Genomic DNA, 23538 nt, shown 5'->3' on the forward strand with positions numbered 1-23538 from the left:
TTTCTGGAGGCAATTGGATTTTGTTTTTCCTTTGAAGACATTTCGCTTCTCATCCCAAAAGTTTCTTCAGCTCTGACAGGATAGTGGGGAATGGAAGGATTTCAGTCTCCAAGGAATATATACTCTTCCATTCCCCACTGTCCTGTCAGAGCTGAAGAAGGTTCTTGGATGAAGCTTCCTTCATTCCAAAGGTCTTCGAAGGAAAAACAAAATCCAGTAGCCTCCAGAAAAAGCAACTTTGGGACATAACCCGGTTAGCCCAGGGAACTCGTGTCCCCATGGACTCTGGAATCTCCAACGTCTGAAGCGACCCCCCCTGACAGTTGTATAACCGCGGAGGGTTGTTTATCGGTGCGATAAAGGCTGTTTTCTTCCTCCTCTTCCTCCGTCCCCCAGGCCATCACACCGGTCTCCCTCCCCTCTCGGCGCAGCCAGCCCATCCGTTCCCGCCTCGAGAAGGCTGACTCTTCCCCTCTGGCTGGCGGCAGGTCACCAGCGTTTGTTGTCAAAACTGCAAGCGGTCCGCTCCGGAGGCGGCGGCTGCCTGCCCCCACCCCTCCGGGCCGCCTTTACCACATGCCCTTGCTCAAAACCCGGCTTCCCGCCTGGGCTCAAAACTCCGACAAACATTTCCTAATAAGGTTTCGCAGGTATTGGCCAGCCCGCGTTTTCGAAAGGGCAAACCGGGGGGAGAGTTAACAAGGGACCCCGGAGTTGGGTTTTGTGTGTGAAAGCGCCGCTGAGAAAACTTCGCGAGCAAAGAGGGCTTGAAATCCGGCGGGAGTTTCTAACTCGCTTATTACACCTAGCAGCCGCCAGAGAGGTCGCGGTGAGTCCTTCCTCCCTCCCTCCCTCCCTCCCTCTCCCTCTCTCTCGCTCCTGCCTTCTTTCTCCCAGCTTAAGGCGCTGGGCTTTCTATTCTCGATTTAGCTCCTGTACCTAATTTGTCCTCAATGCCTCGGGGAAAAGACAGCGGGAGTTGGAAAAAGATTAAACCCGCAGGAGCAGCGCCGGGTTCCTAAAAGCCACGCGGCTCTTTCCACGTTGCCAACCGCGTTTGTGCATTCAGTACGCGCCTCTTCCTCACGAGGTCTGCGTAATCCTCTAGGGGCATCCGGTGCAGACTTACTTAAGAGTAAGTCCCATGAAGCCGCGTGGGAATGAAAGGAAAAACAACAAAACGCAGGGTTGCAGTCTTGCGAGGGCGCCTGGCGTCGTCCTTTTTTTTGGAGTGGGACTTTCTCTGAATGTGCCCGAGAATAGCTTTTTGCGGACGGCGTTTTAATTCCCAAACAGCTATTCCTCCCCACGCAGCCCAAAAATAGTATATTTTTGTCACAATCCTAATTGACAACAGGGAGGAAGCTCTAGGATGCCGCCTGCAAAACGCAGGCAAGAACGACGGTGGGCGCCGAAGTGGCTCGGGCCATGCGAGGCAGTCAGATTCTCAAATAGCCCCCGCCCCTTTCGCGTTGGCTTGGCTTGGTAACCGTCTTGGTGATGCAACAGATCAAGAGTGCGACCTGCGGATTACCTTGGAAAAGGTGGTTTGCGCTTCGTAAAGCAGCCGGGAGAGGATTGGCGTAAGTGGAGGAAGGGAGGGTTTGAAACCCATCACTGAAGCGCGGGAAATTGTGGTGGGCGAAGAAGCGCTCCCTCCCCCCGCTCCCCCTTTTCCTGGGAGCCTGTGGCTTTGTCAGAAATCTCTGGATCGAAGGTCAGTGTTTCGCCGCCTCGATTTTTTTTCCCTCGCGAAGCGCAACTTATGTTGCGGTTACAAGTTTTCCCTCCCTTTCTGAAAGGAACGCCGAGTTCCTGCATCAAATGTGAGAATCCTCTCAACGGGCTTCTCCGATTGCTACGTGTTGTTTGAAGCGCAGTGCCTGGGGATGGTGTAACAACAATAACAAGAGTTGGAAGGGACCTTGGAGGTCTTCTAGTCCAACCCCCTGCCTAGGCAGGAAACCCTACACCACTTCAGACAAATGGTTATCCAACCTCTTCTTAAAGACTTCCAGTGTTGGAACATTCACAACTTCTGGAGGCAAGTTGTTCCATTGATTAATTGTTCTAACTGTCAGGAAGTTTCTCCTTAGTTCTAGTTGCTTCTCTCACTGATTAGTTTCCACCCATTGCTTTCTGCCCTGCTCTCAGGTACTTTGGAGAATAGCTTGTCTCCTTCTTCTTTGTGGCAACCCCTGAGATATTTGAACACTGCTATCATGTCTCCCCTAGTCCTTCTTTTCATTAAACTAGACATTCCCAGTTCCTGCAACTGTTCTTTATATGTTTCAGCCTCCAGTCCCCTAATCCTCTTTGTTGCTCTTCTCTGCACTCTTTCTAGAGTCTCCACATCTTTTCTACATCGTGGCGACCAAAACTGGATGCAGTATTCCAAGTGTGGCCTTACCAAGGCATTATAAAGTGGTATTAACACTTCACGTGATCTTGATTCTATCCCTCTGTTTATGCAGCCTAGAACTGTATTGGCTTTTTTGGCAGCTGCTGCACACTGCTGGCTCATATTTAAATGGTTGTCCACTAGGATTCCAAGATCCTGCTGATGCCAGATTTCCCCACCCAGCAGATGCCAGAAGCATACGTTTTTGAAATGTCATTCTACCCCATCCCCTACCCTCCCAGTCACGTTTAATGAGCACAGCTCCATGCACACAATTCTTCCTCACGTTCTTGGTGTCCCCACCCCCCCAAGCTCAGAGACTTTATTCTCACAAATGCAAAACACCTTTGGGAATAATTGTGTGTGTAGTGCCAATTTCTCACCCTTCCCCTTTATGCATTTTATCCAAGCTTCAGATTTTTCTGACAGTTAATTGAGCCATAGTTTACTTAATTACTACTTAACTGCTGGGTTTGCATGGCAGCACAAACTAACCACATCTGCTGGTTTCTCTCTCTCTCTCTCTCTCTCTCTCTCTCTCTCTCTCTCTCTCTCTCTCTCTCTCTCTCTCTCTCTCTCTCACACACACACACACACACACACACACACACACATCAATATATGTGTGTGGCTTATCAATGAGTCAGCAACACCTAAGTCAAAGTGTCTGGGTCAAATAGAAATCCGTTCATGGAGCCTTTTAATTTGAAACTGCAAGGCTTAGAAGGATGCACTAATTATTGTTACAAATATATTTTTCATGCAAAAAGAGGCAGAGAAACTTCACAGCACAGTCTTCACAGCCCAGTGCTCCCAGATGCATTGAACTAGATTGAATCACTATAATTTGTGTCAGCCTTCCTCAAATTGAACAAGTTCCAGATATATGAACTTCAGCTCCAGAATTCCTGGAGTAGTGTGGCAATTACTAAGAATTCTGAAAACTGAAATATAAAGATTTGAAAAAGTTTGACCTATGGTTGTGCTGTCTGGGAGATTAAAGGAGTGTGGAAGCCTGGTGAATGTGAGGAGAACAAGTTTAGGAAGATTAACTTTAAAAAAATCTACTGCCAGATGTTTAAGTCCAGTACAAAAGCAACCCAAGATATTTTTTTAACTTTGCATAACAGAAAATATCCTCGCCTTTCCATTTAGCTTGACTCTTGACTTGCAACAGATGGATTGGCTGTTGTATCTTGATAGGATCTTTCTTATACAGGTAGTCGTCCTTTCTTGCCACAGTTTTTAAGTGAATCACTGCAGTTAAGTTAGGAATCTGGTTGTTAAATAAATCTGGCTTTCCAGTTGATTTTGCTTGTCAGAAGGTTGCAAAATGGGATGCTGCAATGGTCGTATGTGTACAAAAGATAAGTCACTTTTTTCAGTGCCATTGTAACTTCAAATGGTCACTAAATAAACTGTTGTAACTGTAGTGATGTTCTAATTGTGGCACTTTACAACCATTGTTGCCCTGACATCTTTTTACCATTTAGCTACGATATTAAATCAATCACATCTATATTATGGCTACAAACCAATATAAGGATGGAAGACAAATAATTTTAAAAGATAAGAAATGTAAAATACACAAAAATAAAAGCATAGCTAGGATATTACCACTTTCTGCATCATGTGATTTTGAGTACTGTAGTTCAGGGGTGTCAAACCTGCGCCATCACATTGTCTTGTGATGAATCATGACTTTCCCCTTCCCTCTGCTAACCCGGGGTAGGTGTGGCTAGTGTGTGATGCATCTGGCCTGTGGGCCACAAGTTTGACACCCCTGCTGTAGTTATACTGTAGCTATTTCTATTTCCTACTTTTAATTATTGTTAGCTTTGGGGGCCATTATATTTATGAGCAAATACATATAGTATTATTCTGAACAGAGAGAAATGGTTATGGAGCAGCTGCTCCCTCTAATATTGTTCTCACACCAGTGATAACACTGGCTTTCATCCCAACTTGACAAATCAGCCACTGTTTTGCAACCTGTTTGATTCAGGCATGTGGTAAAATTTAAATGGCCTGGGGATGATCAAACAGTGGTTAGTTGCTCAAGAGTTCATGCAACTTGCTTTGCTTGCTTGTAGCTTTGTAAAATATTGCATTCTTCTGCAGCAATGCTGTAGGATGCAGCGGAGGCAAAGGTTCTGATAAGATTCAGGAACTGTATTTACTTGGCCTTAGCTGATATTGAAGTTAAGCAGGATCAGAGCTGGCTAGTACTTCAGGAGAGACCACAAGAAAAGTCCACTGGCTGGATAGAGTGAAAATAAAAACACCACCACACAGAGATAATGGCATATGCTTTCTGGGTTGCCATCAAGAAAATTATCTGGATGTAACTGTGAAATTACCAAGAATTTATACCTTGATTTGAAGGATAACTTTAATATTTGACTACACTTTTCTTCATAATAAGGGATTCTGAAATCAGTATCTTCTTTGGTCATGGCTAAGATATAGAACAGTCTAGATTCAGAAGGGTCTAGAATCTTCAAGGGCATTATTTAATTAAACTGGGTGATATTCTAAACATACCAGCTTTTTTTAAAAATCATGATTTAATCCAGTGTGGTGAACATCTCTCGGAATTAGAACCCCAAAGATCTAGTCTGGTGCTTAAGGTGTTGATTTAGAAATCAGGAGACTCTGAGTTCTAGTCCTGCTTTAGGCATGAAAAGCCTGCTGGTGTTATGGGGAAAATAGGAGAAGGAAGGACTATTAGGCATGTTTGCCACCTTTGACTCGCTTATAAACAATAAAGGCAGGCTAAAAATAAAGAAAATAAGAATAAACTTGTTAGTAGAAGATGAAAAATGGTCATCTGACCAGCAACTGTAGTAAAATCTAAACTTAATGGACTCCCCCACTGCAGGGAGGTGGAACCGATTAAGTGGTTCCGCCCCAGGCACCTGATGGACCTGCTGGGATTTCAGAAGGAGCTTGGGGAGATACCTGACACTCTTGCCCACAATCCGACTGAGTCGTTGGTCGCCGCCTGGAATACAGCGGCGACTGAGGCGCTAGACCGGATTGTGCCTTTGCGGCCTCTCCGCGGCAGTGGATCCAGGAGGGCACCTTGGTTCACCGAGGAACTCCGGGAGATGAAGCGCCAAAAGAGATGCCTAGAGCTACGCTGGAGGGCTAGCAACTCCGACGCTGGAGGGCTAGCAACTCTGAATCCGACCGAACACTACTAAGAGCCTTTATTATGACTTACCTAGTGGCGATACGGGTGGCAAAATGTGCACATTTTTCCGCTCTTATTGCGTCCACGGAATCTCGCCCAGCCGCCCTGTTTAGAATAACCCGTTCCCTCCTGAAAGGGGGGGAAACGGGGGATGCCTTACAGGGACGGGCTGAGGAGTTTGCTCAGTTTCTGTCGGACAAAATCGCTCAGATTCGGACAGACCTTGACTCCATTTGGACAGAACCAGCGGAGATGCCGAGGGAGGGTCTTGCTCAGACTTCCTGGAATGAATTCCAGCTTGTCACCCCTGAGGAAGTGGACAAGGCCATGGGAGCGATGAGTGCCTCCACCTGTTTACTGGATCCGTGTCCCTCCTGGCTGGTTTCAATCAGCAGGGAGGTAACACGAGGCTGGCTCCAGAGAATTACGAACGCTTCCTTGCGGGAGGGATCTTTTCCACAACCTCTGAAGGAGGCGGTGGTAAGACTCCTCCTCAAAAAGCCTTCTCTGGACCCAGCTATTCTTAAAAAGTATCGTCCAGTCTCCAACCTCCCTTTCTTAGGGAAGGTTGTTGAGAAGGTGGTGGCCCTCCAACTCCGGCGGACCTTGGATGAAGCAGATTATCTAGACCCTTTTCAGTCTGGTTTCAGGCCTGGTTACTGCACCGAAACCGCTTTGGTCACACTGACCGATGATCTCTGGCAGGCCAGGGATAGAAGACATTCCTCTATCCTAGTGCTCCTTGACCTCTCAGCGGCCTTCGATACCATCGACCATGGTATCCTTCTGCGACGGCTGAAAGAGGTGGGAGTGGGAGGCACCATTTTACGGTGATTCTCCTCTTACCTCTCTGACAGGTCGCAGTCGGTGTTGGTCGGAGGGCAGAGGTCGACTCCCATGCCCCTTAATTATGGGGTGCCGCAGGGGTCGATCTTGTCCCTCCTCCTATTTAATATCTACATGAAGCCACTGGGTGAGATCATCCGCCGGCACGGGATTAAATACCACCAGTACACGGACGACACACAGCTGTATCTGTCCAACTCAGCATAGCGGTGGAAGTGATGTGCCAGTGCCTTGAAGCTGTTAGGGTCTGGATGGGAGTGAACAAACTTGCACTCAATCCTGACAAGACCGAGTGGCTGTGGATGTTGCCCCCTAAGGACAGCCCAGCTAGTCCGTCCCTAAGCCTGGGAGGAGAAAATGTGCTCCCCTCAGAGAGGGCCCGCAACTTGGGGGTCCTCCTGGATCTGCAGCTGACGTTGGAACATCACCTGTCGGCTGTGACCAGGGGGGCCTTTGCCCAGGTTCGCCTGGTGCACCAGTTGCAGCCCTATTTGGACTGGGAGGCACTGCAAACAGTCACTCACGCCCTCGTCACCTCAAGACTGGATTACTGTAATGCGCTCTACATGGGGCTGCCCCTGAAAAGTGTTCGGAGACTACAATTGGTCCAGAATGCAGTCGCGCGAGCGATACTGGGTGTACCTATCTTCCGCGAGCTGCACTGGCTCCCTATTGGTCTCCGAGCACGATTCAAGGTGCTGGTCATTACCTTTAAAGCCCTACATGGCCTAGGACCCGGATATCTACGAGACCGTTTTCTGCCGCACACCTCCCTAAGACCAATAAGATCGCACAGGATGGGCCTTCTCCAGGTGCCATCAGCTGGACAATGTCGGCTGGTGACGCCTCGGAGTAGAGCCTTCTCTGTTGCCGCTCCGGCCCTATGGAATGAGCTACCCCCAGAGATCCGGACCCTGCCCACTCTCATGGCCTTCCGTAAAGCTATCAAAACCTGGCTATTCCGGCAGGCCTGGGGTTGTTGAGCTCTTGATTGAGGTCCAGCCCCGCTTAGACTGCGTGTATGTTGTGTCTTTTTTAATCTGCTGTGTTTTATTTGCTTTTAAGTTTTTTTTCTTATTATTTTTATTTCTGTAAGCCGCCCGGAGTCCTCCGGGATTGGGCGGCCTATAAATTTAATAAATAGAAATAGAAATAGAATAGGTGCCCATTAAATACAAATTTATGTAATGAATGTAATTTGTCCCTATTTATTTTAAATATATGTTAATTAATCTAATTAATTATCTAAATGATGTAAACTGATGCAAATTATATCAATTTCTTTAGTGATCTGGACTGTTTCAGAAACACCAGCTTTGTTATTTGTAGATAAGCACAAACTAATTTTTAGCTGTGGCATCCTATGTCTAGGAAATGGGTATCTTTGAAATCAAAGTTTTATTATGTTTATAGAAGTGTGCAAGTGATTTGGGATGCATAAGCAGGACAGTTTTGAGTCTGCATGGATTTATTCCCAAGTCACACTTAAGAGGGTTAGTGTGAGATAAGTAATATGTTAGGGAAACATGAAAAAGGAGGTTAAATTAAATCCAAACAGTTCCAGGCATGCAGAAAGTTTAGCTAACTTCACCCAATGAGTCATGTTGTGGGAAAACCTAAACCCAGTTAACAAGCTTCTTTTGTCTAGTCCTCTGAGAAAAGATGCTGTACAAAGGAAAACTGTAATACTGAAAATCTCCATTAACAGAACTAATGAATTAAGAAATAAGAAATAAACCATGGCTCATGCACAGAGCAACATACTTCAAGCATTAGTAGACGGGAACAGTTATTATGTGGTTAATCTTTGGTGAGATTCACAGCCTTTGGGGCTGGTTGGTAGCTCAACAGCTCGAGTCCTAACCAAGGACCTAGGAACTGTTAAGGTAACGTCGGAGGACATAACCTGTTCCAAGTAGGGTGGTTTTTTTGTACAGTCAGAATGTTCACGTCTGATAAATTTAGAATTTCCAAATAGCAAGGTAGCCCTTTAGGTATTGCTCCAAGGGCTCCAATTGCAATTGGAACAACACTCAATTTCTTTTTCCACAGTCACTCAACTTCAATTTGCAAGTCCCGGTACTTTGTAATTTTTTCTTGCTGCTTATCTTCGATTTGCGCATCACCATGTATTGCAATGTCAGTGAACCAAACTTTTTTCTTTTCAACTATTGTTATGTCAGGTGTGTTGTAGGCCAAGTGCCTGTCAATCTGAATTCTGAAATCCCACAAGATCTTGACTTTTTCATTCTCTAGAACCTTCTCAATCTGATGTTCTCAGTAGTTTTTGCTGTACTCAAATCCAAACTTCTGGCACAATTTCCAGTGAATGATCTTAGCAACTCAGTCATGGCGTTGTAGGTAGTCTGTGAAATTTTGCTACACCCACTGATCAAATGGTCGACTGTCTCATCTTTCTCATTACAGAGGCAACATTTGCTGTTGGTGGTAACATGCTGAATTTTTGCCTTCCTGTAATTTGTGGCTAAGGCTTGCTCTTGAGCTGCCAAAATAAAGCCTTCTGTTTCGTTTTTTCAGTACTCCTGATCTTAACCAGTTCCAAGTTAGCTTTTGATCAGCTTTGCCTTCAATACTTTTCAAGTATTGGTCATGCATAGCTTTGCTTTCCAATTTTTGGCTCGCTTCTCAATTACTTCTTTCTTGTACTCAGCTTTCAATTTAGTCTTCAGAAGGCCTCCATTATTTACTTCCTTAATCATTGGTTCTTCACTTTCTGGATGTAGTCATTCAAGGTGTTATTTGAATTTGTTGTTATTATTATTATAGATTGTTATTAAACATTATTATTAACATTATTTTTATTTATTTATTTATTATCCAGTATACCTTCTTCCTCATATTTTCCTCATAACAATAACTCTGTGAGGTGACTTGCACTGAGAGAGAGAGCACTGCTAGCCAAGGTTACCCAGCCGGCTTTGATGGCTGAACTCATGGTCTCCTGCTTTCTACTCTGCTGCCTTAGCCACTAGACCAAACTGATCTACTACATGCCTACTACAACTGGCCAGATCAATGGGGAAGAAGTTTGTGATGTCATGAAGGCTTGTAGATCTCTTCTAGTGAGGTGGTTTGTGCAGGGGTGAAATCAGTTTACCTTCGCTACTGGTTCGCAAATGTGAGCGCACGCAGGACCTAGGTTTATCATGTACAAAAGAGGTGGCCATATAAGTTTCTAAATAAATAAATGAATTAATAAATACAATTAAGCTGGAATAGCAGGAGGTATAAAACAGACTATTTTTAAAAAGAAGAAATCTATCTACATTCTCTTTCCATAAGAACTAGGACCTTGCCTGGGAAAAATATAGCAATAATACTAGACTTAAATACCGCTTCATAGTGTTTTTACAGCACCCTTTAAGTAGTTTACAGAGTCAGCATATTGCCCCCAACAATCTGGGTCCTCATTTTACCAAAGGATGGAAAGATGGAAAGTTGAGTCAAACCATGAGCTGGTGATACCTGAACTGCCAAACTGCTGGCAGTCAGTAGAATTAACCTGCAATGCTGCATTCTAACCACTGTGCCATCATGGCTCTTATAATATAACACAATTAAAAGCCAATTGAAAAGTATCCTTCTAAAAATCACAAGGGCAACTATACTTAAAGTAGAGGAAAACATCAACAAGAAATAGCAACGTGGGTGTTGGGTGAGGCTATTTCACAATACTACAACTGAGAAAGTGTTTTACTCCATTCTTCCCTCAGGCATTGGGATGGGAGAAGAATAGAGGAGAATTGACATTATGCAGTATGAGAGTCTGCTTGAATTTTATCTAATTCTAGATTAATCAATGGGATCAGCGTAAGGGATCAAAGGATGTTTTCTTGCAGTTTCTATAGGAAAAAAGAGAGTCAGAACTTAGTCAAGTCTTTTACACTAATTCTCAGTCAAACTTGCCTGGATATCCCAAAGGTGCTTTTTCAGGAGGCAACTAGACTTCATTTTTTTCTATGAAGAGGTTTTGCTTCTCATCCAAGAAGCTTCCTCAGCTCTGATGGTGGGGAATGGAAGGATTTATACTTGCAGACAGCTGGTCATTTGCATCAGAGGTGATGTTCTGCCAGTTTGCCCTGGTTTCGGCGAATCAGTAGTGGCGGAAGCAGGAGGCTCTGCCCACCCACCCAGACATCATCATGGATGCTTTGCACATGCACAGAAGGTTCTGCACATGCAGAGAAGTGCCACACACCAGTCATCCGGTAGTGATGATTGGAGCGTTTCATGTCTGATTTGCATCCTTTTAGAGGGTTGTTGAAGCACTTGGAGGTTTATCTGTGTCATCAGGGTCATCTGAATAGTGCTCCTGATTCCTGTAGTCTGCAATTGTTTTCTTCTAGGTCTAGGATGGGAAGCAAAACATCTTCAAAGAAAAAAACAAGAAAGCCCAGTTGCCTTCCGAAAAAGCATCTTTGGGACACAAAGACCTGGATGACTGAGGATCTCTACAGAGATTTGCTGGGATATTGTTCTTTTTTCTTTTTAAAGGGTTGTTTCTATTGTAGGTTAAACATATCAAGTTCCTTTTACCATTCTTCATAGTGGATAGCCTCCAGACTTTTTATTGTCTTCTGAACTTGGTCCAATTTGTCTATTTTTTAATTTGTCTCAAAAAGAATAATCTAAATGGGATCTTACTAAAGCAAAAATAAAGTGGAACAATTAATTTGTGGCCAGGATTTTATGTGCCTGTTAATGTGCCTGTTATGTGCCAGGTGACATTTGCCTTTAAAGCAGCTGCATCACATTATTCACTCATATGTAACTTGTGGTCAGTGAGGTCTCTCAGATGCTTTTCACACATGATACAGCCAAATCAAGTCTTCCTGCTTTTTACCTTTCAGATTTCCTTCCGAGATGCAGAATTCTGTTTATCTCCCTATTCATTTCAGCCCATTGCTCAAGACAGTCTTTTAAAATCTTCTGTCTTTCCATGTTAGACCTTCAAGCTCAGAGTAGGAAACCAATGTCATGTTGGCCATTACAACTAATACTGTAAAGTATAATGACAGAATCTTGCGATTAGGTTCTTGGTTCTCCCTGAAATTGGTTGCTTTCTTGCAGACGCTTCATTATCCAAACGAGGTAACCCAAACTAGGTAACATTATGCTAGCTCAGATGTTACCTAGTTGGGTCATGAAATGTCTGCAAGAAAACAACCAAGCTCAGGGAGAACCAAGAACCACGGATCCCTCATTTTAATCCTGAGCTACAAATGTATGCTGATTATTGTGCATTTGAAGGGACAATAAAGATTCTGTTCTGTTCTGTTCTATTCCATTCCATTCCACTCCAAATACTCTCTATTAGAATCTTGCAAGTTTGAACATTCCTGCCCCTTCCTCCCTTTATCTTTGTAAGAATTATAAAGGTTTTGTCTCAGATACTGTCTCAGGTTACAGTACTGTCCCAGACTCTGATTTCTTCATCTAACCATTATCTTGGTAGTAGCTTTTCTTCCTATCCCTCAAGGTTATTTTCTCTGTCCTCTATATTTCTCTACATAGAGATTTGTGCCATGTGAAAACTATGCTAAGCATCCCCTCAATCCCTCATCAAAATCATTGATAGAAATGTTGAACATCACCGTGTGAAAGTGGACTCTTCGGGTATGGTCATTTAGCCCCTACTCTATAACTGTGTTGTTAGAGAACTTGACATATCATTTGAAATATGTGCCAATATGTAAATATATGTTCAATCTGACTTCTGGTTAGAATATATTGTATCAACTAAATGTGTTTGGGATTATACCCTATCCAACTGGGTGGTTTCTCTTAAAATGTTTTTACATATGAAGTGGAGTCTTATGTTTATTTTTCTTGAACATTTTTAATTTACTGGCTCATTGAATAGCTTATTTTTGTGTTTGAAGAGAGGGTGACAACATGCATGCTTAGAATCATTAGACCAGATTCTACACTACAGTTATCTCACTTAATCAAACTTTTGAGAGGTCGGTGAAAGATTGTTAAGTATCAAAGTACAATATATGTTTAAAAGGGCCTAATTTGTTTTTTTAATAGTTGATATAATTAATAATTATATCCAGAATATTATATTAATGGGAATAATTTCCTACTAAAAATTACCCTCCTTCCGTCACTTATTATAATAGGGAGATTTTGTTTGTTGGTGGAAAAATGCACATTTGGAAGGACACATTAATAATTGGCATTATTGGGCTAGAGGACAAGACAGTTTCTAAGCAGATCCCACCAGTTTAAGCACATTGTTTAAGAAGCATCAGTTAATTTGAAGTTGTGTTCCAGATCTTTTTTTTTCTTTTTTGAGGGTAGCAGCTTTGCTTTGTAGGGAAACAAATCCTTTCATGATCTGAGAGTTATAAATGATGATGCTTAGCATTTTACCAACATTTTTGAAAGTTTTCCTGCTTCCACAGGAGCCACTTATTTTGTGGCACCAGAGGCACAACCTTACTGGAAGACAACTTAGATTAAAACATGGAATTTGCTGACAGGTTGTTCAGGGTCTGATCTGGGACCAGGGATTTCAAAACTCTGAAATAGCAGCTATCCTATGGGAACATGTGCAGATATGAACAAAGTTGTTCATTTACTGATCATCAGCACTGTCAGTAACCAGGTCAAGGATCTTCCCTTTGCAACCAGCAGTCTTTCATAACTGTTTTACATCACACTTTGCTAAGTTCTGTTTTTTTAATGCCCTGTTTTTATAGCGCCACAAATATCTGTGTCACTTCAAAACTTCTCTCGGAAACTTTATTGTATAGAAACTAACATAGTAACACAGGAAACAACAAACAAGAATTTAGAGATGTAAATCATACACCCATCTCAAATTAAACTATTGGTTTAACAATTGTTCAACGTTATGACAGTGCTGAAATAAATGACTTACAACCAGACGTCACATTTGCCACCACTGCAGTAGCCCCAGCAGTAACATGATTGAAATTCAGGTGCTTGGTAATCAATGTTTATTTACAAAGATTGCAACTTCACAGGATCATGTGATTGTCATTTGCAAATTTCCCAGGGGGCTTACAACAAGCACACTCAATAAGGAAAGCCAGATTTAGAGTTTAGATTTTAGAGTTTTATTTCATTTGTATGCCGCCCTTTTCCCAAAGGGGACTCAGGGCGGCTCACAACTCAAACAAGGGAAGGGGGATACAAACAGTTTAACAACAACACAAAACAATACATAGTTAAAAGCACAACAATCATACCATTCGAGATAGGGGCAACGAATCTTTAGCCCCAGGCCTGTCGGAACAGCCAGGTTTTAAGGGCTATGCGGAAGGTCTGGAGGGTGGTGAGGGTACGAATCTCCACGGGGAGTTCGTTCCAGAGGGTCAGAGCGGCCACAGAGAAGGCTCTCCGAGTAGTCGCCAGTCAACACTGGCCAGCGGATGGAATTCGGAGGAGGCCTAGTCTGTGGGATCTAATTGGTCTAGTGGAGGTAATTGGCAGCAGGCGGTCTCTCAAGTACCCAGGTCCAATACCATGAAGGGCTTTATAAGTGACGACTAGCACCTTGAAGCGTATCCGGAGTCCAATAGGCAGCCAGTGCAGCTCGCAGAGGATAGGTGTTACGTGGGTGAACCGAGGTGCACCCACAATCGCTCGCGCGGCTGCATTCTGGACAAGCTGAAGACGCCGAATACTCTTCAAGGGCTGCCCCATGTAGAGCACGTTGCAGTAGTCCAGTCTGGAGGTCACAAGGGCGCGAGTGACTGTTGTGAGAGCCTCCTGGTTCAGGTAGGGACGCAACTGGTGCACCAGGCGAACCTGGGCAAATGCCCCCCTGGTCACAGCTGACAAGTGGTGTTCAAAAGTCAGCTGTGGGTCCAGGAGGACTCCCAAATTGCGGATCCTGTCTGAGGGGCGTACTGTTTGACCCCCCAGCCTGAGAGATGGAACACTTGGCCAATTAGTAGGAGGGAAGCACAGCAGCCACTCGGTCTTATCTGGATTGAGTACAAGCTTGTTAACCCCCATCCAGTCCCTAACAGCCTCGAGGCCCTGGCACATCACATCAATCGCTTCATTGAGTTGGCACGGGGCGGACAGATACAGCTGTGTATCATCCGCATACTGGTGGTATTTTATCCCGTGCCGTCGAATGATCTCACCCAGCGGTTTCATGTAGATATTAAATAGGAGGGGGGACAGGACCGAACCCTGCGGTACCCCACACGTCAGGGGCCTAGGGGTCGATCTCTGCCCTCTGACCAACACCGACTGCGACCTGTCCGAGAGGTAAGAGGAGAACCACCGTAGAACAGTGCCTCCCACCCCCACCTCCCGCAGTCGTTGCAGAAGGATACCATGGTCGATGGTATCAAAAGCCGCAGAGAGGTCAAGGAGCACTAGGACGGCGGCATGACCTCCATCCCTGACTCTCCAGAGATCATCGATCAGTGCGACTAAAGCGGTTTCCGTGCTGTAGCCAGGCCTAAATCCCGACTGGAAGGGATCTAGATAATCGGTTTCCTCCAAGGACCGCTGGAGCTGAAAGGCTACCACCTTCTCAACAACCTTACCCACAAAGGGGAGGTTGGAGACTGGACGATAGTTGTTTAGGACGGCTGGATCCAAAGATGGCTTCTTCAGGAGGGGTCTCACCACCGCCGCCTTTAGAGCGGGGGGAAAGATCCCCTCCCGAAGAGAGGCAGCAACAACCGCCTGGATCCAGCCCCGTGTCACCTCCCTGCTGTTAGCTACCAGCCAGGAGGGGCACGGGTCCAGTATATATGTGGAGGCACTTACATCTCCCATGGCCTTGTCCACGTCCTCAGGGGTAACCGCTTGAAAATCAATCCAGTGATGTCCTACCAGATTATCCCCTGGTGCCTCAGCTGGTTCTGCGCAATTGGAGTCCAGGTCTGCCCGAAGCCGAGCAACTTTATCCGCGAGGAATTGGACGTAGTCCTCAGCTCTGCCTTGCAAAGGATCGCTTAATGATGGCATGATTCACTTAATAACTGTGGCAAAAAAGCTAGTAAAGTCAGGCATGACTCACTTAATGATCTTATCACTTAGTAATGAAAATTCTGTTCCCAGTTGTGGTCTAACTCAGGGGTCCCTAACTCCTGAGCTGCAGCCCATTAATGGGCTGTGAGCTATTTACAACTGGGCTGTTGAAATAGTGAGTGTGCATGTGTGCTCTATTTGCGTGAGTGGCACACCGTTCGCACAAATAGAGCTACATATGTGCATGCACACTTGCTGGCTGCTTGTGTGGAACCATCCCCTCTCCTCTGCCAGTCCCCAAAGCTGGAAGCTTTGGGGAACCTGGTCTAAGTCAAGGACCAACTGTGTATTGTTTTTAAATGATGAATCAAGCCGAAACTCTTTAAGAAGTTTTATAGAATCATAAAGTTGGAAGGCCCCATTCAGGTATTTAGTCCAATGCCCTGCTCAATATGGGAATCCAAATTATTATTGACTTTTTGCCTTTAATTACGGGCAATTAAAAAAAGATATACAAACAGATTTAAAAAAAGAAAAAATACAGGAATAAAACAGAATGAATAAACAAGGGATTTAAAATATCATAGAGATTACATTTCCCCAGTATGTCATTAATCAAGAACAACTGAATATGTTATGTTTAAAAATATAAAAATCACTATCAAGCTTTAAGCTAAACAAAGTTATCAAGACCCATGGTCAATACAGTATAAATCGCTAAGATTATATGTTGCAATAAATTGAGCCCATATTATTAAGGGATTGTTTTAATTTAGATACCTGTAAAATTGAAATATGGATTCTGTGCATTGAAAAACCCAATCCATGGATTTAATATGTAACTGAGGAATGGTTTCCAGTTTAAACTGAATTCCACATCAGACTTAATTTTAAATATAAACTAAGAATCTAAATTGAAGCATCATAGGAGCATATATCCAACACTTTGATAGGTAATTGATTTCCCTTTCTATGAGATAGTTTTTTTTCTCATTTAAAGCCAAAATAGACTGTAGGAACTGACTGTGATTACTTTATCCTTCCTTTCTTTTCCTTTCTTGAAGCTGTCTTCAGCCCTTCAAACTTTGGTGACAGCTTGATTAGTGCTGGGAGAAGGAGTCAATACCCATCTGCTTACAATAGTTATAATAATAGTTATAATACCTAAGAGTTCTTGTCTGAGGAATGTAGAAACAGTGAAGAATTAATACAGTAGCTTATTAAAAGGTAGCTCCAGCAAACCAATTAAAATGGTGGAAGTTCCCATGCTAAAAATCAGTAGCTTTGCAGTAACTTTTAACTTCTATAGATGGCTAACATACAGTATATTATAAATGCTTGCAGCTGCATAATTTCATACCACAAATGAAAGCTGTGATAATTCTTATAAATAGAGACGTAATGGTTCTTTATTTTTCAGCAAGCTTAATGAATATTTAGCTTCATCCTATAGGACATGTACTTGTGGAGTGCAGAGAAGCCAATTCTTCTAAGGTTTATTTTAACAGCAAGAATCAAAAATGATTATGGGGTTGACTTTTTTTCTTTTTTAGGCCTGAAGCTGCCAGGTTTATAATGAAAATGTGAAAATCTCAGTTTTCATTTTAAATATATAGGAAAGGTTTATAGTGTTTTTATATAAGAAAAAAGAAAAGCATGTGAAACTTCAGTGTCTGTGGGTTGAAATGGGGGAATATGCTGTGTTGAAGATGGAATGAACACCAAACATGTGGTAGAGGGATAGCAATCGATGTTATGCAGAATCCACTTAGCTAACATGCTTAGAAATGTAGTAATGGCAGCTAAGCCAAACCACATGATTGGCTAGTCATTCTTATTTAGTAAAGCTTATTTTAAGCGTAGTTTTAAGTACATGTTTGCTTCCCCTGTTATTTCTCTTTGGAAAAGATTGATAAAAATCAACATGATTTATTTTCGTAGTGACTAACAAAAGCTCATTTTATATCAATGGCTTGCTTTACTGTCTCTAAATGTAAAAGGACCTTGGATCAATCCCAGAAAACAAAATATGGGGGTTTAATAGTAGTAGGATCAAACCAGTGGTGGGTTGCAGGCGGTACGCCCTGGTATGGGCGTACCGGAGCCTGCCCAGAGCACCGGGTACCGCTCTGGTACGGTGCTCCAGAGGGCCCACCCACCCGCCCACACTCCTTACTGGTCTTTAAAGTCTTCAGTGCTTCCATGCAGGGCGCATACAGCACCCGTGTGATGCTCTGCCGAGCAGCTGGAGCGTCATGGAGGCTAGCGGAGGCATCGCTGAATGGTAAGACGTGCACGTGTGCGCTGTGCACATCCATGTGGACGCCACCGGGCCCGTTCCAACCGTACTGGTTGGAACGGGATCTGGAACCCACCACTGGATCAAACCAAAATCCTACTAGTATGGCATTCTCTTAAATAATGAGGATTTCATCAATGCTTTATTTAAATGTGTAATTATCCAATGTTTTCTCTTTATTTCCTTTATGGTTCCTAAGACTTTAGAATGTATTGCTATATGATATAATTTTAGAATTCTCTCTTGCAAATAAAGGAGATGGAAATTTGAATGGCTAATCTTTTCCCCTTGCAAATCTTTTTCCCCCTCAAAATCTCTCTTGAAACTTAGAAATTTGTAAGGTGTTTTTATGTAGCTCAGGATTGAACACTGGAGTCCTTGATGCTCTTTGAACTTGATTGTTTTTTGCAGCCATTTTATTACCCAATTTCTGTTATTTTTATCTTCTGACAAAAATATACTTTATTTGGTATAATTGGATAATAATGATTTAAATAATTACACATTTGATTTATTGTTGAAATAAATTATTAAAAGTTGTAGTAGTTGTAGTTGTAGTTTATTCAATTTGTATGCCGCCCTATTCCCGAGAGACTCAGGGCGGCTAACAACCAAGGAGGGAAGGGGATACAAATAGGAAAATAAAAGACAGACAGGTTAAAATACAACAACAGTCACAACATTCAAGTGGGGCTGGAAATTCATCAGCCCCAGGCCTGCCGAAACATCCAGGTCTTAGTGGCTTTGCGAAAAGCCGGAAGGGTGGTGAGGGTCCGGATCTCAACAGGGAGATCGTTCCAGAGGGCCAGAGCAGCCACAGAGAAGGCCCTTCCCCGAGGAGTTGCCTGTAGAGTGCATTACAGTAGTCCAGTCTTGAGGTCACAAAGGCGTGAGTGACTATTCGAAGGGCCTCCCAGTCCAGGTAGGGTTGCAATTGGTGCACCAGGCGAACCTGGGCAAATGCCCCCCTGGTCACAGCTGACAGATGATGTTCTAAAGTCAGCTGCAGGTCCAGGAAGACTCCCAAATTGCGAACCCTTTCTGAGGGCCGTATAATTTCACCCCCCAGCCTGAGAGATGGAGTAAATGGCCAATCTTTGGGAGGAAGCATCAATAGCCACTCAGTCTTGTCGGGATTGAGTGCAAACTTGTTCATTCCCATCCAGACCCTGACAGCCTCCAGGCACTGACACATCACTTCAACCGCTTCACTGAGTTGGCATGGGGTGGACAGATAAAGCTGTGTATCGTTTGCATATTGGTGGTATTTTATCCCGTGCCGACGTATGATCTCACCCAGCGGCTTCATGTAAATATTAAATAGGAGGGGGAACAGGACCGAATCCTGAGGCACCCCATAGTTGAGGGGCCTAGGGGTCGATCTCTGCCCTCTGACCAACACCGACTGCGACCTGTCCGAGAGGTAGGAGGAGAACCACCGAAGAACGGTGCCTCCCACTCCCACCTCCCGCAACCGCTGCAGAAGGATACCATGGTGGATGGTATCGAAGGCCGCTGAGAGGTCAAGGAGCACTAGGATAGAGGCCTGGCCCCTATCCCTGGCTCTCCAGAGATCCTCGATCAGCGTGACCAAAGCAGTTTCTGTGCTGTAGCCAGGCCTGAATCCAGACTGAAAGGAATCCAGATAACTGGTTTCATCCAAGGACCTCCGGAGTTGAAAGGCCACCACTTTCTCAACAACCTTCCCTACAAAGGGGAGGTTGGAAACTGGACGGTAGTTACTCAAGATGGCTGGATCCAAAGACGGCTTCTTCAGGAGGGGTCTCACCACCGCAGCCTTTAGAAGGAGCGGGAAGGATCCCTCCCAGAGAGAGGTGTTAACTATCGTCTGGATCCAGCCACGTGTCACCTCCCTGCTGTTCGCGACCAGCCAGGAGGGGCACGGGTCCAGTATACAAGTGGAGGCACTCACCGCTCCCATGGCCTTGTCCACTTTCTCAGGCGTGACAAGTTGAAACTCGATCCATAAATTCCGCTCAAGACCTTCCCCCGGTACCTTGGCTGGCTCTGAGCAATTGGAGTCCAGGTCTGTCCGAATCCGAGCGACTTTATCCGCTAGAAACTGAACAAACTCCTCAGCTCTACCTTGTAAAGGGTCATCCGCATCCCTCCCTTTCAAGAGGGAGCGGGTTATTCTAAACAAGGCGGCTGGGCGCAATTCAGCGGACGCAATAAGAGCGGCAAAATGCGTACATTTTGCCACCCATATTGCCACGAGATAGGCTCTGACATAGGCTCTCATCAGTGCTCGGTCTGACTCAGAGTTACTGGCCCTCCAGCGGCGCTCTAGACGTCTCTTTTGGCACTTCATCTCCCAGAGTTCCTCGGTAAACCAAGGAGCCCTCCTGGATCCACTACCTCGGAGAGGCCGTAAAGGCGCAATCCGGTTTAGAGCCCCCGCCGCCGCTGTATTCCAAGCAGCAACCAAGGTCTCCACCGGACTGTGGACAAGAGCGTCAGGTATTACACCAAGCACCGTCTGAAATCCCATAGGGTCCATCAGGCGCCTGGGGTGGAACCACCTAATCGGTGGTTCACATGGAACCTGCTTATATTTACTTGTGGAAATATAGAATAGTTAATAGTTTAATAGTTTAATAAAATAAAACAGAATCAACCCCAAGTGTAAGTTTATACCATTCTAGTGATACTATAGTGATAATTCTGTAATTAGTTATGAGCAGCATAAACTCTTTGTGTGAGAAACCATGATCTCCCCCACAATTAGAAACCTATACAGTGGTTGAAGAATTGAATTGAATTAATGAGTAGATTCAGTGAAATCATAGTGTCTTGCTCATTTTCACATGATAGGTCATAATGTTGCAATAGTGGCAGATCCTAAATTCTTTCAGCTACCTGATAAACATACCTGTCTTCTGTATCACCTACAAAGAATAAAAATCTTTCCCCGCAAAGCATGTGATTAGCTTGTTGCCTCAGATATTTAATTCCTCTGCTATCAGGTCACCCACCTTTCCTTTAGTTCTTGTCTTCTTAGCTCATGTAATGATACTGTACCACACATACTTTCTTCTGCACCTCTGCCTTTAATTTCTCCATATGCCAGGCCCTTTTCTTTTCCTGGTCTTTCCTGAAGATCAGTGCCAATCCAAGTGATAGCTTTCCCTTCCCTTCTACAAATTGTAATGCAAATTGTTTTGTTCCCTGGGTAAGTGAGCATTTCAGGCCAACATATTCATGAAACCAAATAGTGTTTTACATTTTACTATCTCAAGGATTGGATTTATTTTGGGCAAGGAAGCTTGTGACTGAATTGGAGGAAGAAAACACATCAGCTAGATGTTTTTAAGCAGTGTAGACATATAACTATGAAATAAATGTGTTTCTAGCCCTTTGGAGAATAGGAATTGAAAAGCCAGCTGTTGAAGAATGAATTTACATTCAGAATACTGCCATTTTTGATTGTGAAATAGGAATATAAGTTCTAACGCTCTTAAGATCTGAAAAGGCAAGGAACAAATTTTACATGAATGTGTGTCACAACTGTAGGACTAATGGTGGGAAAATGCCTTTTGACTATTTAGGGAAGAAGAGAGAGAATCTGAACAGAATCTTAGATTAGGTAAGGTTCAGTGAATAGCTTTGTGGAAAATTCAAGAAGAAGATTTAAATAGAGAAGTGTTGATAAAAGTGCAGGGCATCAGTGATTTGCTTCCATAGCAACATTGTTCAAACAGAGGCTTAACAGAGCATTGAATACATCCTCTACAACAACCTCCAGTCTTAAACAATGTGTATGTGTGTATGTGTGTGAGAGAAAAATGCAGTTTATTGTTGTTTGCTTATTAGGTGTCTTCAAGTGGATATATGTAAGTATGTGGGTAGGTAAATAGTTTATCCTGCCAGTTATACTTTTCAGAAAACCAATGCAAGTTGCTATTTGTGAGTTATTTTATAAACTTTTGATGTGTTTCTGTTACACAGAGGTGGAGAAGTATATGGTCTCTGAATCATGGGTGACACTGATTGAGTTTTTCATGCATCCCTCCTGTTTTTCATGTAACATGCATTATGGTTACTTCTTTTAGCATTTGCAGTTTATCCAATTGAATGGATGGAATACAACACTGCTGCATATATTTTATTAGCAAATCCCTCTGCTAAGGTAAGAGGACAAAAATGATTTATCTTGGTTTCCTATGTCCTCTTTGCCCCCATGCGTTCCAGAGATTTAATGAAGTCCTGACTTTTATGGACTATAATGTATTAAACTGAAACGGAGGCATAAAAAACCCTTCTGTTTGATCATTTGCCATCCTATGAATGCAACAGCATATTTGGATTCTATTCAGCACCTGATAAATAGAAGAACATTTGGTTTGAAGTCTGGGGATACCTAGAGGTCCTCCAAGGCCCTTTCTGAGTGAATGAAACCAAAATTAAAGAAGTTTGCAAAAATTTAAAAGATTTTCATTCTTCATTTTCAAAAAAGGTTTAGCATAATTTCTTTCATAAAGATATTTTTAACTATGGTAATATATAAGTGGTTTAATATTGTTATTTTTTACATGATTCAATAATATTCTATAAGTGCAACAGATTTTTTTACTTGAACTTTTATTAAAGTTTATAATAAGATAAAATACAAATATAAACAAAAGGAAATAGAAGAGTGCAAAACACAAAGAAAAAGAAAAAAAAGGCAGGTGACAACCAACTTTATTTTAGTGCAGTACAGTACAAGAAAAATTACAACCTCATCCTTTTGCTTTACATTCCTGATTATTTCAAACCACAAAGTCAATATAGTCATCAAACCCTAAATCAAAGTTTTATACTTTTTTTCCCATTTCAAGCACAAAATCCAGAATCAATTTCCAGGTGGAAACAAAAGCCGATAAATTCTTCTCTTTATTTAAGATAGTGAGTTTTGCCATCTCTGCCAATTACATCACTTTTACCATCCATTCTTGCATTGTGCATCAGGTTGCTTTTAATTTTTAACACATTAAATATGATAAATATAACTCATATAAATAAAAACTTCTTTTGGGGCCCTTCATAATTTCTTAAAGTGGGGACTGATCATGAGAGCAAAAGGATAATTAAACACAGCTCTAGATGCATGTTTTCATTGCAAGAGTCATGTTTAATGTAATTTGTGAACCAGCTTAAGTGTGATGTGATATCCAGAAGCATTTTTGTAACTAAATATCAGAGCTGCCCAGAGTTGCTGTATTAGTGAGATGGGTGGCATAGAAATTTATTGAATAAAGAAAAGGATGTTCAGACTGGATACTTTTTTCTTTGCAACAGATTTATTCATTAACATTATAGGTCTAATGGGTCAGGAAAATGTGCAGATTATGAATAATTTTTATTATTTTTTATTCTAGAGTGTATCAGCCTGTCATAATGATAAAAGTAAAAGCATCTGTTTTCATGTATGTGATTTTCTGGGTTTTTCCCCTTCATTCTGGAACCAACTTATTTCTCTTCTTGTTTCTGAACTTTATAAGCATTAGTTACTGACCATCATGACCGCAAACAAACAATATATAGATATATACAAATATATATATAGAGGAATATAACAAAACCTTAGAGTAGTAGACATGTAATTACTTCTTGATGTACTTAAAAGCTCTTGTAGTTGCAACTTCTTTTTTTCCCATAGGTTCAATGATTAGGCTGCATATCTGTCACTATAATCCGAAACAGACAAGTACCAGAAAATGAACATTGTGCCTCGTCTTATAACAGTTATGTAACTTTGTAATGTTCTAACCAGAACAAGTAAAGATTGTTCAAAGGTGAATAGGT

At 42.9% G+C, this 23538-nt stretch overlaps 1 protein-coding gene across 3 annotated transcripts in view; it reads left to right on the forward strand.

The window, feature by feature from the left end:
• The first annotated feature begins 473 nt into the window (after nt 1-473).
• LOC116507635 (myosin light chain kinase, smooth muscle-like) overlaps nt 474-23538 on the forward strand; it is an 89079-nt gene continuing 66014 nt past the window's right edge. The window contains exon 1 of one of the 3 annotated variants that reach the window (XM_032215940.1): nt 474-829. The gene's annotated coding sequence lies outside the window, so the exon portion shown is untranslated. The other 2 variants (XM_032215958.1, XM_032215949.1) reach the window with 2 other exon arrangements.

The sequence above is a fragment of the Thamnophis elegans genome, chromosome 1 (genome assembly GCF_009769535.1).
Source record: "Thamnophis elegans isolate rThaEle1 chromosome 1, rThaEle1.pri, whole genome shotgun sequence".
Lineage (NCBI taxonomy): Eukaryota > Metazoa > Chordata > Lepidosauria > Squamata > Colubridae > Thamnophis > Thamnophis elegans.